This window comes from Corvus hawaiiensis, chromosome 18 (genome assembly GCF_020740725.1).
Source record: "Corvus hawaiiensis isolate bCorHaw1 chromosome 18, bCorHaw1.pri.cur, whole genome shotgun sequence".
Classification (NCBI taxonomy): domain Eukaryota; kingdom Metazoa; phylum Chordata; class Aves; order Passeriformes; family Corvidae; genus Corvus; species Corvus hawaiiensis.
Genome location: NC_063230.1, coordinates 2,212,235 through 2,225,052, shown reverse-complemented (window position 1 = coordinate 2,225,052; position 12,818 = coordinate 2,212,235). Strand labels below are relative to the sequence as shown.

The 12,818-nt window shown below is 58.2% G+C and overlaps 1 long non-coding RNA gene across 1 annotated transcript; it reads left to right on the top strand.

Annotated features, from left to right (window-relative positions):
* Positions 1-2,197: 2,197 nt before the first annotated feature.
* LOC125335068 lies at positions 2,198-2,698 on the top strand. Its single transcript, XR_007207330.1, has 2 exons — positions 2,198-2,273; positions 2,417-2,698. It is a non-coding gene; the product is annotated as an uncharacterized LOC125335068 (long non-coding RNA).
* The last annotated feature ends 10,120 nt before the right edge of the window (positions 2,699-12,818 follow it).

Sequence of the window (12,818 nt, the reverse complement as noted above, 5' to 3'; positions counted from 1 at the left end):
CGCTTCCCAGGCTGTGCTGGGAGAGGCTCAGCAGAGCTTTGCCGGGGCCAAGACCACCTAAGGCTGCACCAGTGCCCCGGTCCTCAGCGAGCGCCTCGCATGGGGCTCTATCGGTTAACAAGAGGCTGATTATACAGGAGACGTTGGAGCAGGATGATGAAATTTTCCTCCTCCTCCGGAGCCCTTGGGCCACTGGCCAAACCTCCCAGGCATGAGACAGCAAGCAGATGAGCTAAGATCCTGTGTGATCATCTCTCATGTCTCAGAGGAGCCTCGACCTAAAGATCATTGCAGAAATTCAGAAGTTGCCCCCCAAATCCCTCTTCCTCTGCCCCGCAGGGTCGTGCTGCCCAGTTGTGTCCTCTGGCTCCTAGGGGAGGTTTCATGGCATGGGTTTGACCCCAGACTGGCCCTGCCTTGTGTCAGTGGCAGCCTCGTGCTGCACCAGTGGTGACAGCAGGGACAGCAGTGCCCGTTTCCAGCCTGGCACTGCTGTCCCTTCATGGCAGGGGTGAATGCCAAAACGGAACTGGCTCCTCCATCCCACGGCCGAGGCACCCAGGGACATCCCTGGAAGCCACGGCGCATCCCCATGCATGATGTGGCTTTCTTCCATCATCCAGTCTGCCTCCAGGGAAGGGGCCCTGGGTGTCCCCTGCGTCCCTGTCCTGGAGGATGCCCATTTTGGGGTTGCAGGCCATTCGTGGGGCCCTTTTCCTTCCTGCACTGTGAGATACATTTCCTCAGAGCGATACAACCCCCCTAGAAACACAGGCACGGGACAGGGCATCATCCTTTTAGGATGGGCATTATGCTCAGGGCCAGCTCCCGCAGCACTTGTCACCATGGCACCTTGATGCATGCCAGGGTCACCCTGACCCTGCAGCTGGGGACACACACAGGTCCCCATGGCACCCTGATGGATGCCAGGGTCACCCTGACCCTTGCAGCTGGGGACACACAGGGGTCCCCATGGCTATTGTTAGCATGTCATTGTATGGCCAACATTTTCTATGCTGGAAGTCCAGGGCTGGACATCCAAGCTTAGCCCTTCCTTGTGCCAACACGCCCAGTTCATCCCCGGCAGGGATGTGGCAGGTGCCCAGGGGTGCCACCAACCCGCCCCGGGGAGCTCTAGGGGTGTCAGGGAGCGGGGGCAGGGTCGGGCTCGGCGGGGCTCGGGACGATGTCCTGCGCGGGAGCGAGGAGCTGTGCACATCTGGATTTCTCACGCTTGCGTTCAACATCCCTCCTCAACCAGATGGCAAAAATAAATAAATAGAATAAATCACAGCCTCCTGACATAAATCGGGAACTCACGCCCCGGCTCTGCGTTTCATGAGTCTCCCTGGAAGACAGTCAAACACAGGCGAGGACAATGGGTTCACTTCTCCCCTGTGTCGGGTCATTCCCAGTTAAGGCTCATTAGCAGCAGGCGGGTGATTAACTCTTCCTTCCCTGGAAACGCGTGGACAAGCCCCTAAAATTCCCCAAACCCCTTCCTCTACCCACCCTCCCCTGAGATTTTGGAGTCGGGGCGGGCGGCGGCCCCCGGCTCGTGCCATCGCCCCAGCGAGCCAGGACGCGCTGCCTTGCTCATCCCAGACTCGGGAGAGATGGAAAGGGCTTTCAATTACCTCAGCCAGCGGCTGATCCCACCCAGCCGGCGCCCCGGGGAAGCGGGCCAGCGCCGCGAGCCGGACGGGGAGCACCGCGAAGGACCCGGCGCTGCGGCTTCCCCAGCGGCACCGGCAGGACCCTGTCAGTGACTCCCCTTCGGCCCCAGGACCAGAGAAACTATTTTGGCTGGGACGAGAGCCAGGAGGGGCTCCGGGGAGCCATCCGTTGCGATGGGAGCGATGCCCGCTCCCCGATAACGGAGCGGCCTGACCATGGGCCCCGAGCGGCGGGTCAGCGCTGCCTTCGGGGAGCGGGATACGTGAGGAGCTGCTCCTGCCCGCGGTGAAGTCAGTGCCGCTGCCTGGGTGTGACTGACTGACCTCAGCCCTTGGCCCCGCGGCGCGGATCATGTGCTGCCTGACGCCGCGCGAACCCGGCCGGACGGGCCCTGCGCTGCCCCGGGGCCACCGGCCAGACGGGACTTGCCGTCCGCGGGGGCAGGTGCGGGGCCGGGGCACCGCCGGCTGCGCGTCCCCTCCGCGGGGTGACCGGCGCTGCATCCCCGGACTGAGCCGGCGGGAGCATCCCAATCGGGGCTGACCTCAGCGGCAAAGCCGGGGATGGCGGTCGGGTCGTTCCCTGAGAGATCCCAGGTGGAGCATCCCCCCTTCCCCGTGTGCAGCCAGGCTGGGGTCGGACCCGGTGGTGCCCCCGGCAGAGCCCCTTCCCCATCCAGGGGCCCCCCCGGGCTCGGTGCTGGCCAGACGCGTTCGGCTGGTGACGATCTCCCCAGCAGGTCCCCAAGCCGCGTCCCCGAGGACGGGAACATCGCATCCCGAGGGCCGGCTGGAGGCTCCATCCCAGGCTGGCCGCCGGCCCGAGCACGGAAAGCAGAGCCGAGCCCATCTGAAACGCATTCGGGCACTGTTGCTGCAATAGCAGATGCTCCTGCGGGTCGCCGGCCACATCACAGCCCGGCGGAGCGGGAACCGCACGTTCACATGGGAAGAAACAGTTCTTGTCCCAAGCGGCTCAAACTCCTAATTGGGGACCAACCGTGACAAATAAACAAGACAATGGGCTGGAGGCAAGACGAACGCAACCTCTGTCGCAGGACCCGGCTCCGAGAGCCGCCCCCGTGCCCAGCAGGGGACCTGGCACAGGCCCGCAAGAGCCAGGGGGAGGGCAGGGGCCAGGATCCGGACCCCCGGCAGAGCCACTCTCTGTGTGACACCGCTGGAGCTCGGGGCTGGCTCGCGAGCAGGATGACACATCCCCAGTGGTCCCCCGAGACCCTTGTCGGCAGCTTTGCTCAGCAAGTGTTTAGTCTCATGGTGAGTGAGCTTTGTAGCGGGGTCAAATCCAGCCCTGCGGAGCTGCTGGAGAGGCCTCTCCTTGCTGCACCCCAGCTTGGGGCTGGCTGGGGAACCCTCGCACGGGGCTCAGGGGACCCTTCTCCGTCCGGGAGGGGATGCTTTGAGCTGCCTTGGAGCGATGGACGGGGCCAGCCCCAGGGTTCTGATAGCGGGGTTATCTCGGTACAGCTATCGCCCTCCAACAGAGGCTGGGGCACTTCCGCAGCCACGACTGCGCTTGGCACGGATGGAGGAGCCTCGATAAAGTGCTCAGTGGCCTGACCAGCCCCTCAGCATGCAGAGCACCCGGTCATCAGTGTCCAAAAGGGAGTGAACACCTCGGCTCTTCCATTCCCGCTCTGCTCGGGTATCATGGGATGTGGAATCTGCCTTGCAGACTGAGCCCAAAGCCCAAAATTCAGCAGGACCTGCGGGGTTGAAGCTGTTTGAGACATATTTGCTTAACAAGGTGCTTCAGATGGCCTGAACATCCATAATTCCTGGCCATGAGGGGAAAATCAGGGCTCAAGGGAAAGATCCCACCTAAGGAAAGGGAAGAGCACTTTGGGATGAGGCAGAAGGCTGGCAAGGGTGAAGAGGTGGGAAGAAAAGCGTTTGGGAGCAAATCCCAAGCAGGCTCCCAAAAGAGCAGGCAACACTGGGAGAGGCCCGCCAGGATGGTGGGCATGGTGGGGATGGACCAGCCCTGGGAATAATCAGGAGCTGTGGCGTGTCCCCAGGGTCCCTGGAGCCAGGGCTGCAGAGTGGGCACACACCACTGAAGCCCCCGAGCCCCTCCTGCTGCTTCAGCTGGTGGCCCCTGGCCCTGCAGGGCACAGGGGGTTGTGCCACCTTTGGCTGCACATCAGCGCAGCTTGGGGGGAAGATGAACCCCTGCTGTCCCTTTTCCCACTAACTCAGAAACAGCAAAAGGAGTGGAGATTCCTGGAGAAACAGAGAAAAGGAAAGCAGAGATTTCTCTCGATACTAAGGGGATTGCCTGAGACCGATAGGTCTGTCCCTGCAGTGCTCACCTGCTCTTTGCTCTCCCACCCCAGGGAACAGCAGCACTCCCAGCCCAGTGGCACCAGAGGGGAAGAGGGGGACACTCCCAGCTAAAACTGGGGGATGTCCCACCCTTTATTTCCCTGCTCAGGGTTTCACCCAGCCCCAGGTCCCCAGCAGGACCCCTCTTCTGGGGACCCCCAGCCCATTGGCAGCAGCAAAGGCAGGGAATGGGCCCTGATGGACGCTTTGGATGTTCCCATTGAACTTGGCTGCACCTCCCTCACCCAGCTGAGGTCACCATGAGGATGCCAAGCTTCCCCCCTGGTTTTCACTGCATCTGGGACAGGTTTTAGGGCCAGAACAGTTGACATGTTAATTTATTGCAGCAGAATGAAGCGCTACCCGGCCTGGGTCACGCTCCCCTCTCGTTTCCTAAGAAAACAAGGTGTGCGTGCAATCCCGCCGGGCAGGTGTGTGCGCGCCTGTGGCTGCCAACCAAATTTGACTAAGGGCCTGAGGCTCAAGAGATAGGAAGTTCCTACACGTCTTGTGAAGACAGGAGCAGGAGAGGAGCAAGCTCCAAATGAGGCCCCACGGCAGCAGCATGAGCCCAGCCCTTAAAAGCCACCAGAGATTCTCCTCCTGCGCAGCTGGGCGCTGTGAGGCACAAACCTGCTCCTAGAAAGATTTCTGCTTGCTTTATTCCTGGCCTGGCATTTCCCACATGGGCTCTGCTGTTGGGGCAGGAAGGGCAGCGATGGGTGGGCAAAATCTGTCTCTTCCTGGCAGCCCTGGTGAGATGCCTGCCAGGCTCCGGGATGGGATTTTCCATAAGGAAGCTGCGGTCACCCCACCTTGGTGTTGCCAAATTCTGCTGCCAAACACCTCCCCTTGGTGCTGCTGTGTGTCAGCCTGCTGTGGGGCAGCAATGGCTCTCTGAGGTGCTCATCACCTTGGGCTCACAGGTCACCCTGACACCTTTGGTCCCATCACCCCAGCACCACCGGTCACCATTATCCTGACATCACTGGCCCCCATCACCCTGACACACTGGTCCAAATCATCCCAGCAACCTCCAGCACCAGTCCCCATCACCCCAGTACCACAGGTCACCATTATCCTGACATCACTGGCCCCCATCACCCTGACACACTGGTCCAAATCATCCCAGCAACCTCCAGCACCAGTCCCCATCACCCCAGTACCACAGGTCCCCATCAGCCCAGTACCCTGGGCCCCCACCAGTCCCCATCACTCCGGTGCCATGGGCCCCCATCACCCCAGCACCTCCAGTCCCCAGGGCACCAGGAGCTGCAGCCCCTCAGGATCAGGATTTACCATTCCCTAGGGACAAAGTGAAAGGCTCTCTCCTTTCCTAACCCCTCTGTAATTAATATTAAAGCTTCCTTTGCCCCCTCCAGCACGCCTGGGCAGAGTGGCCCGGCCCAGCTCCCGGTGCCGGCGGGGAGAGCTCCACAGCCCCGACCCCGGGCGCATCCACATCCTCGCTTGCTCGCCTTGCAGCCAAGCCCGGAAGGAAACAAGCCCCAGCTGTGCCTCTTCACAGTTACTGTGACCGGGCTCTTCCCCCAGAAGGTCTCGGCCGAGCAGCGGGAGGGACCTGCCCCGCCGTGCCGGAGCCGGGGCAGAACAAGCCGCACTTCGCGGATCGGAGGTGCAGGGTGCAACCGGCTCCTCGCTCCCCGCGCGGCAGCCCCGTCCTGCCACACCACGACCTGTGAAAAGCCGGGATAAGACAGGTCCCATCCCGCGTTCCCGGGGCTGGTTCCGCACAGGGCTGTGTTTACATGTCCCCGTGCCGGCCCACATCTGTGTTTATGTGTGTGTTTCCGTACGGGTGCGTGTGGCTCCGTGTGTGTGGCGGGGTTTCTGGGTGTGTTCGGGTGTCTCTTCGCGTCGGGCTCTCAGTTAACCTCTTAGAAAATGAAAACAAGCCTGGAAGCCTGGCAGCTGTTCCCGAGCCCCGCTCCAGCGCCGCTTCCAGACAGACGGTAACCGCAGGTCTGATGACCGAGCACACACACGCTTCCCTTCGGGCCTTCTTAATTGCGCCGTCAGATATTCTGAAACAAAGGAAATTAAAGACTAAACTGATAGCAGTGAATATGTCACGGGAGCAACGGGAGGCAGGCGGCTCCCCGGGCGGCTGGGAACGGGCAGCAGGGAGGAAGAAGGGGATCGGGAGCCGCTGGAGCCGTGGGCAGGCGACCAGGCTCGGTCAGGGCTCTGCTGGAAGTTGGGTGGGCATTGGCAGCGCCGCTGACCCTGGGAGAGGCCTGGGAACTCTCCAGCACAGACAGGCTGGATGGCCACGTTGGATTTCTCATGGAAACTTGCGTAGGATCTTGCCAGGTCCCAGGATTTTTTTTTTTTTCCCTTGTCTTTGCCCAGATTTTCTCTAAGCGGCTCCTCTGATTCCTTCCAGCTGCCTGCGCGCGAGCGCTGCAGCAAATGCCTGGAGAGAGGTGGGAGGAGAGATGCCACCCTCTCCCAGTGGGCACATGGCCTGGTGGCTTATGGCTGGAGGGGACCGCTGGGCACAGGTCTGGTTACCTGCAAAGGTGTCGGCACCAGCTTAGGGGCTGAGCTGGGTGGGGACCACCAAAATGGTGCTCGAGGATGGGATGGGAGAGCACTGGGAAGCAGAGCTGCTGCAGGCAGGCTTCAGAGCAGGGATGAGCAGGATCTGGCAGCAACTTTGGCAGGGACTGGCAGAACATGGGAACCACTTTTCCCGTGGCAGCCAGCTCGTGGGATGAGGTGATCACTTTGAGAAAGCCCTGACCCAGCACGGGAAACAGCCTGGCAGAGGGGCTGGAAAAGCCCAGCGTCTGCTTAGCCTGGAAAAGGTGGAGTGGGAGGTGCAGGGGATGTGGTGGAGCAGGGCAGAGCGATCTGTTGTCCGTCACTGGAGGGTGGGACAAGACACCCCGGGCTTTGACCACAGTGAGAGACATTCGGGAGAGATTTTCTTTCCTATGGGATCGCTGCCTGTGGAAGAGCCCCAGGAAGAGGCAGGACAGGGATGCAGAGCAGGCAGCTCACTCACACGCAGGAGCTGCTCATCGCAGCATCTCCAAGCTTCACTCCCCAATTCCCCAGACTTTCTCCCAGCCTCAGCTTCCCAGCTGGGATGTGCAACCAGCTTGGCCGAAAGAAGATGGAAGCAAGAGCAGCTTGGACACGGCCAGAATGAGGGGTTGAATTCAGGCAGCAGAAAGGCTTTGCTAGGCTAAATCCCTCCTGGAGCCAGAAGGGGTTTTGGCGTCCTCACAGCGGTGTCCAGCTTATTGTGGGAAAGCACTGAGCGCCGATCCCAGCACTGGAGGCAGTGTCCCACGGCTCACAGGGAGCGCTGCGGAACCAAGGCACTTTTGGCTGAAAAACATCTTTCCATAACCACAGGGGAGGAGAGAGCCTGCTGGGCAGAAAACACAGTCAGGGCAGTTCCCTAGAAATATCCAAACACCTCCAAAAAATAACCTGAGGTAGCAACTGTCCCCAGCCCCGTGGTATCCCGTTTATATCTCCCAAATCCCCTGGCTCTCCCAGCTCTGCTATTCCACTCTTCTGGCGCAATTCCTGCCAAGTTCCTTGGGCGCCGATCCAAAAGGCAGCTGGGTGTCCCTGCGGCACCCGCAGCCTTTTTGCTGATGGGCACTTTGCTGGGGCAGCTTCCCTTCCCGGGAGCCGGAGGGGAAGGAAGCGGGCCGGCGGGGCTGGCAGTGGCCCGTGGCGCTGCCAGGAGTGGCTCGACGTGCGGCTGCCACTTCCGCTGCTCCGAATTGCGAAGCCGCTGCCTCGGGGCACTGCAGGCAGCTGGCAGGGAGGGACAGGCCAGGGCGCTCCACCCCAGCCTGAAATCCTGGCCCGTGGCCACCTGCCATTCCCGCCGGGATGTGTTGGGTACCAGAGGCAGGCGCAGCCCCGCGGGGTGAGCCCTCAGCTCCCCATGTCATGTGCTGGGAGAGAGCCAGCAGCTGGTGCTGGCACAGGGAACCTTCAGGTGCTCAGCCTTGCCTGGAGCCCAGGAATTTGGTCCAAGCATGGAGCACGGGGCAGCCCTGAGGAGCGGGGCAGGAGGGAGCACTGTGTGGAATCTTGCAGTTCCCTGGAGCTTGAGCATCTCTCAGCCTCAGCTGAAGCTGCTTTTGGGGTCCATGCTGGGACCAGTGTTATTTAGTATCTTCATTAATTATGTAGAGGAAGGGATCGAGGGCACCCTCAGCAGGTTTGCAGATGACACCGAGCTGAGGGTACAGTGACACTCCCAAAGGACAGGGCCATCCAGAGAGACCTGGGCAAGCTCAAGCAGAGATCCATGGGAATCTCATGTGGTTTAACAGGACCAAGGGCTGGTGCTGCAACCCCCAGGATCAATCCAGGCTGGGGAAGAAGGGACCGAGAGCAGCCCCAGGGACAAGGACTCAGGGGGGCTGGTGGGGGAGGGTTGGCCATGGCCCAGCCATGGTCCCTCCATGTGCTGGGCTGATCCCTCAGCGTGGGCAGCAGGGGAGGGGGGATTCTGCCCCTCTGCCCCGCTCAGGTGAGACCCCACCTGCAGAGCTGCCCCAGTCCTGAGGCCAGCACAGGAAGCACCTGGAGCTGCTGGAGGAGTCCAGAGGAGGCCACGGAGATGCTCTGAGGGCTGGAGCCCCTCTGCTGTGAGGAAAGGATGAGAGAATTGGGATTGTTCATCCTGGAAAAGAGAAAGCTTTGGGGTGACCTAATTGTGGCCTTGCAGTGCCTAAACAGAAGCTACAAGAAAGACTTTTACAAGGATGACAGGACAAGGGGGAATGGCTTCCCACTGCCACAGGGCAGGGATAGGTGGGATACTGGGAAGGTGTGGCTGCCCCTAGATCCCTGGCAGTGTCCAAGGCCAGGCTGGACAGGGCTTGGAGCAGCCTGGGATAGTGGAAGATGACCCTGCCCATGGCAGGGGGTGAAATAGGATGGGTCTTAAGGTCACTTTCAACCCAAACTTTTCTGTGATCCGATGTAAAGAGTGAAGGAGGCTGTTCCATGCTGGCCCCCCTTGATGCAGGACACAGCCAAGACCCTGGATCCATGAGGATCCTTCCCGGCTGTGTGCCAAACTGGGAAGAGAATGGAGAGGGGCAAAAGGCAGCTTCTCTTTGAGTCTAGATGGGAGAACACCAGGAATCAGACCACCTTTGGCAACGGGAAACCCAAGGTCCTCCCCCACCTCTGTTCATTCGTGTCCACGGGTGAGACATCCCGACATTCCAGGGAAATCCCTCCACTGCTCCCTGCCCCATCACGGAGCAGGCTGCGGCCCCCCAGTCCCACGCAGGCCGGATGTTCCCATATCTTCCTCCTCCTTCCCCAGGTGAGTCTCCGAGAAGGAACTTCCCACCAAGAACAGACTTGCCTTGCTCCCAGCAAAGGGAATCTGCACCCTCACTTGGCTTAGGAATTCAGGTTACCCAGAAGGGATCCGGCTTTCTCCGTAAGCTCCTGCCTGGCGAGGGGCAGCTGCCGTGCCTGGCCTCCTCTTCCTCCCAGCCCATGCAGGTGAGGGAGTGCCTGGCAAAGAGCTCCTGCTTTCCTGAGCAAAGGAATGTTCCTTGGCTGCGGGAGCAGCAGTAGGAGAGCAGGTGGGCTCCCAGGAATGAAGTGTTTTTCCCTCCTGCCTTGGCTTGAGGAGGCCAGTGCTGCCCTCACTGTGTCCTGGAAGCAGAGGCTGGAGCCAGGCAAATTTTATCACCTTCCTTCACCTGTTGTCTTCTTCAGAAAATACCACAGATAAGGCTCAAAAATCAGTCCCCCAAATGCAGTGTGGCTCCTGAGTGTCCTCACACAAATGCACCTGAGTCAGCTTTTTCAGCAGAAAACCAAATTTCAGAGAAACCGGAAATAGGCACCAAAACCATCTGAACATGACCCAAAACTCAGCCCCCCAATGATTCCCATCTCATTCCATCTTTGCTCCACTGTCATACACCAAACCATCTTCTCTCACATCCACCCTGTGAGCCTGCCCGAGGCGCACTGTGCTCGCCCAGGGAGTCCATACACAGCTCCCAGGAATGCTGCACACGCCGCAGGATTCATGGGGATCAGTGCTAATCTCACTAAACCCAAAGAAAGTGACTCTTTGTTTCTCAAAAAATCTGCACAAATACTGAAATCAGCAAAATCCTCGTCCTTCCTGCACCACTGAGTGATGGCTAAACATTATTCTAGATCAAAGGAAGACGGATCAGACCTAAAGCCCATCCAGCCCATCTCTGCCTCCAGCAGTAACTCCCAACAGATGCTCCAGAGGATGGTGCAAAGCCTCCTCAGTGCACAGACACAAAATAATATCCCCGAGCAGGACTTCTGATCATCCCCCACAAGGGCACAGGAGCAAGGCCAGTGGCTTTGCTGGTCAAGACCAGTGGGATGCAGGTGGGATCCATACCAGCTCGTTCAAAGAGCAGTGTTAGGGAAGATGTCCCTGTGCAGATAATGGAGAGAGAGATGAAAGGCTTCCTTCAGTGATTCAAAAGGAGAGTTTGTCTCCACTCTGAATCACCCTGGGAAAGAGCTGATCTCTCTTCAACCAAATACGGAGTTTAGGGCCGTTGGCCTTCAGCTGGAGCTCTCAAACACCTCAAATTGGAGTGGGTGCATCAACAGAAAGGGTTTCAGCTTCAGCAACGTTCCTCTATATGCACCTTTTTTTGATGCCTCCCTCAAACACCAAATGTCACCACTAAGGTGCAGATCACAGAAGAAAGCAAGATGGCACCCAGCAGAGCACTGAATTTAGGGAAAATTAATTTCCCAAAGCCTTGCTTCAAAAAGCTCTCCAGGAATGTTCCAGACTAACAAAGGAAATTCCTCATAGAAATCTACACAGCATCAGAAACTGCAGAGAAGCCTCTGCTGAGAGCACCTTGAGGAACTGAGCTCTGCCAAATCACTCCTGGCGGAGTTGTGACCTCAGGAGAGTCACTTCCATTTTGAATTTCAGCTTCTCCCTCTTTACAGTGGACATAAAGGTCATACAATTGTAGAATAGTTTAGGTTGGAAGGGACCTTAAAACCCACCCTGTTCCTACCCCCTGCCATGGGCAGGGACACCTCCCACTGTCCCAGGTTGCTCCAAGCCCCAATGTCCAGCCTGGCCTTGGACACTGCCAGGGATGCAGGGGCAGCCACAGCTGCTCTGGGCACCCTGTGCCAGGGCCTGCCCACCCTCACAGGGAACAATCCCTTCCCAAAATCGCATCTATCCCTGCCCTCTGGCAGTGGGAAACCATTCCCTGTGTCCTGTCGCTCCCTACATGAGATGTTCAACCTCTTTTGCAAAGCACCCTATGACCTGTGGATGCAATAGGTGCTGATGGATTCATGGAATTACTAAAGGCAAGCAGAGGAAATACCAGCTGAAAAACCCAAGCTTGCCCACAGGCAGCGCTTCCTGCCACAGTGATGCACATGGGGCTGGTGATGACACCAGCAGAGCCCCTGTGACGTAACACATCCAACGCCCTGGAGCTCCCGGCAGCTCTGTGCGATCCCGGCACGTCTGAACAGGAGCCACGGCGTGCGCGGTCCCACACGGTGTCCTCAGCCCGGCAACGCGAGCGACGAGGCGCTCGTGGGGTGACTTCAAAGGCGCCCTGACATCAGCAAAGGCACCGGCACGGCCGCAGGTCTGGCCAGGCCCACGCGCCGAGCTCCTCCTGGAGCGATTATCAAAGCGCTTGAGTCACGGAGCCGCGCTGACCGTTACTGAGCGCTGCCTTTGTCCGGCGTGGAAGGATGCCCAGGCGGACAGATCTGACTCTCACATCTCGCTCTCCTTCCGAACAGAGCTTCTTACACAGCACGCTCTGTTGCTGGGCTATAGGGAATTTTTGTCCTGGTTTTCTTGACGTGATCCTTTTCAGACAGAAAATCCTGACTCATGAAGCCGTGACGTTGAATGTACTGCTGTGTAAGGCCTGACACAATGAGACACTTGGCACCCGCTTGCTCCGAGCCCAGCCAAGGGGAATATATGCTTTTTTGAGAACTGAATATCCTAATTTTTCACTTTTAAGGAATAGGGAAGCCTTAGCAATGCTGTAGCAACGAGGGTCACCCAAACACAGTCAATGTCTCCCACTGGATAATTAAAAAGCGAGATGAAAAAAAGAATGGTTTTTCCCTTTTCTTTTGCAATCAGTGGCCAAATATGCTGCTGCTCTTCCGGAATGAGCAGCTGCCAATTCCAGAGGAGAAAATCTCTTGTAGCCAAGTAGCTCAGCTCTTACATTCTCTCCAACAGCCTGGGAAAAAAGAAAGGCGGCCAGCCAGTCGGCTAAATAATTTTTGGAAATAAGTAGGTAATGGCCCTCCAACAAAGCACTGCCATGGCAAGTTTACTTGCAGGCTGACGTCTTTTTTTAAAGCAGAAAATTGACACATCCATGTCAAATCCTTGGATCTCCTTTGCAGAAACGCTGTGAGTTGATTGTGGGTCAGATTTCCAAGTCACCAAAAGCTTTAAAGCACATAAAGCTTCCCCCAAATTAACACATGCAGCGAGGTATCTTTGGATGAGCCCATCTGGTCTTAGCTAAAATGTACAGAAATACTGGGAGCTGGGGGTTTTTTTGGATATTCCTGCTCCAAAGCTTCCAGTTCAACTCTCTGTGCAGCACTTTGAAAATAGATAGAACACTGTGTCAGGCAACCGGCCTGAGTCCTTTTTTATTTCAGTGGAATTCCAGCGCTTCGGCAGGGATAGCAGGTAACAACCATCAGGAATGGGAAATATTTGATTGTGTACAGGCAACTCGGCTGTGCCTGGAT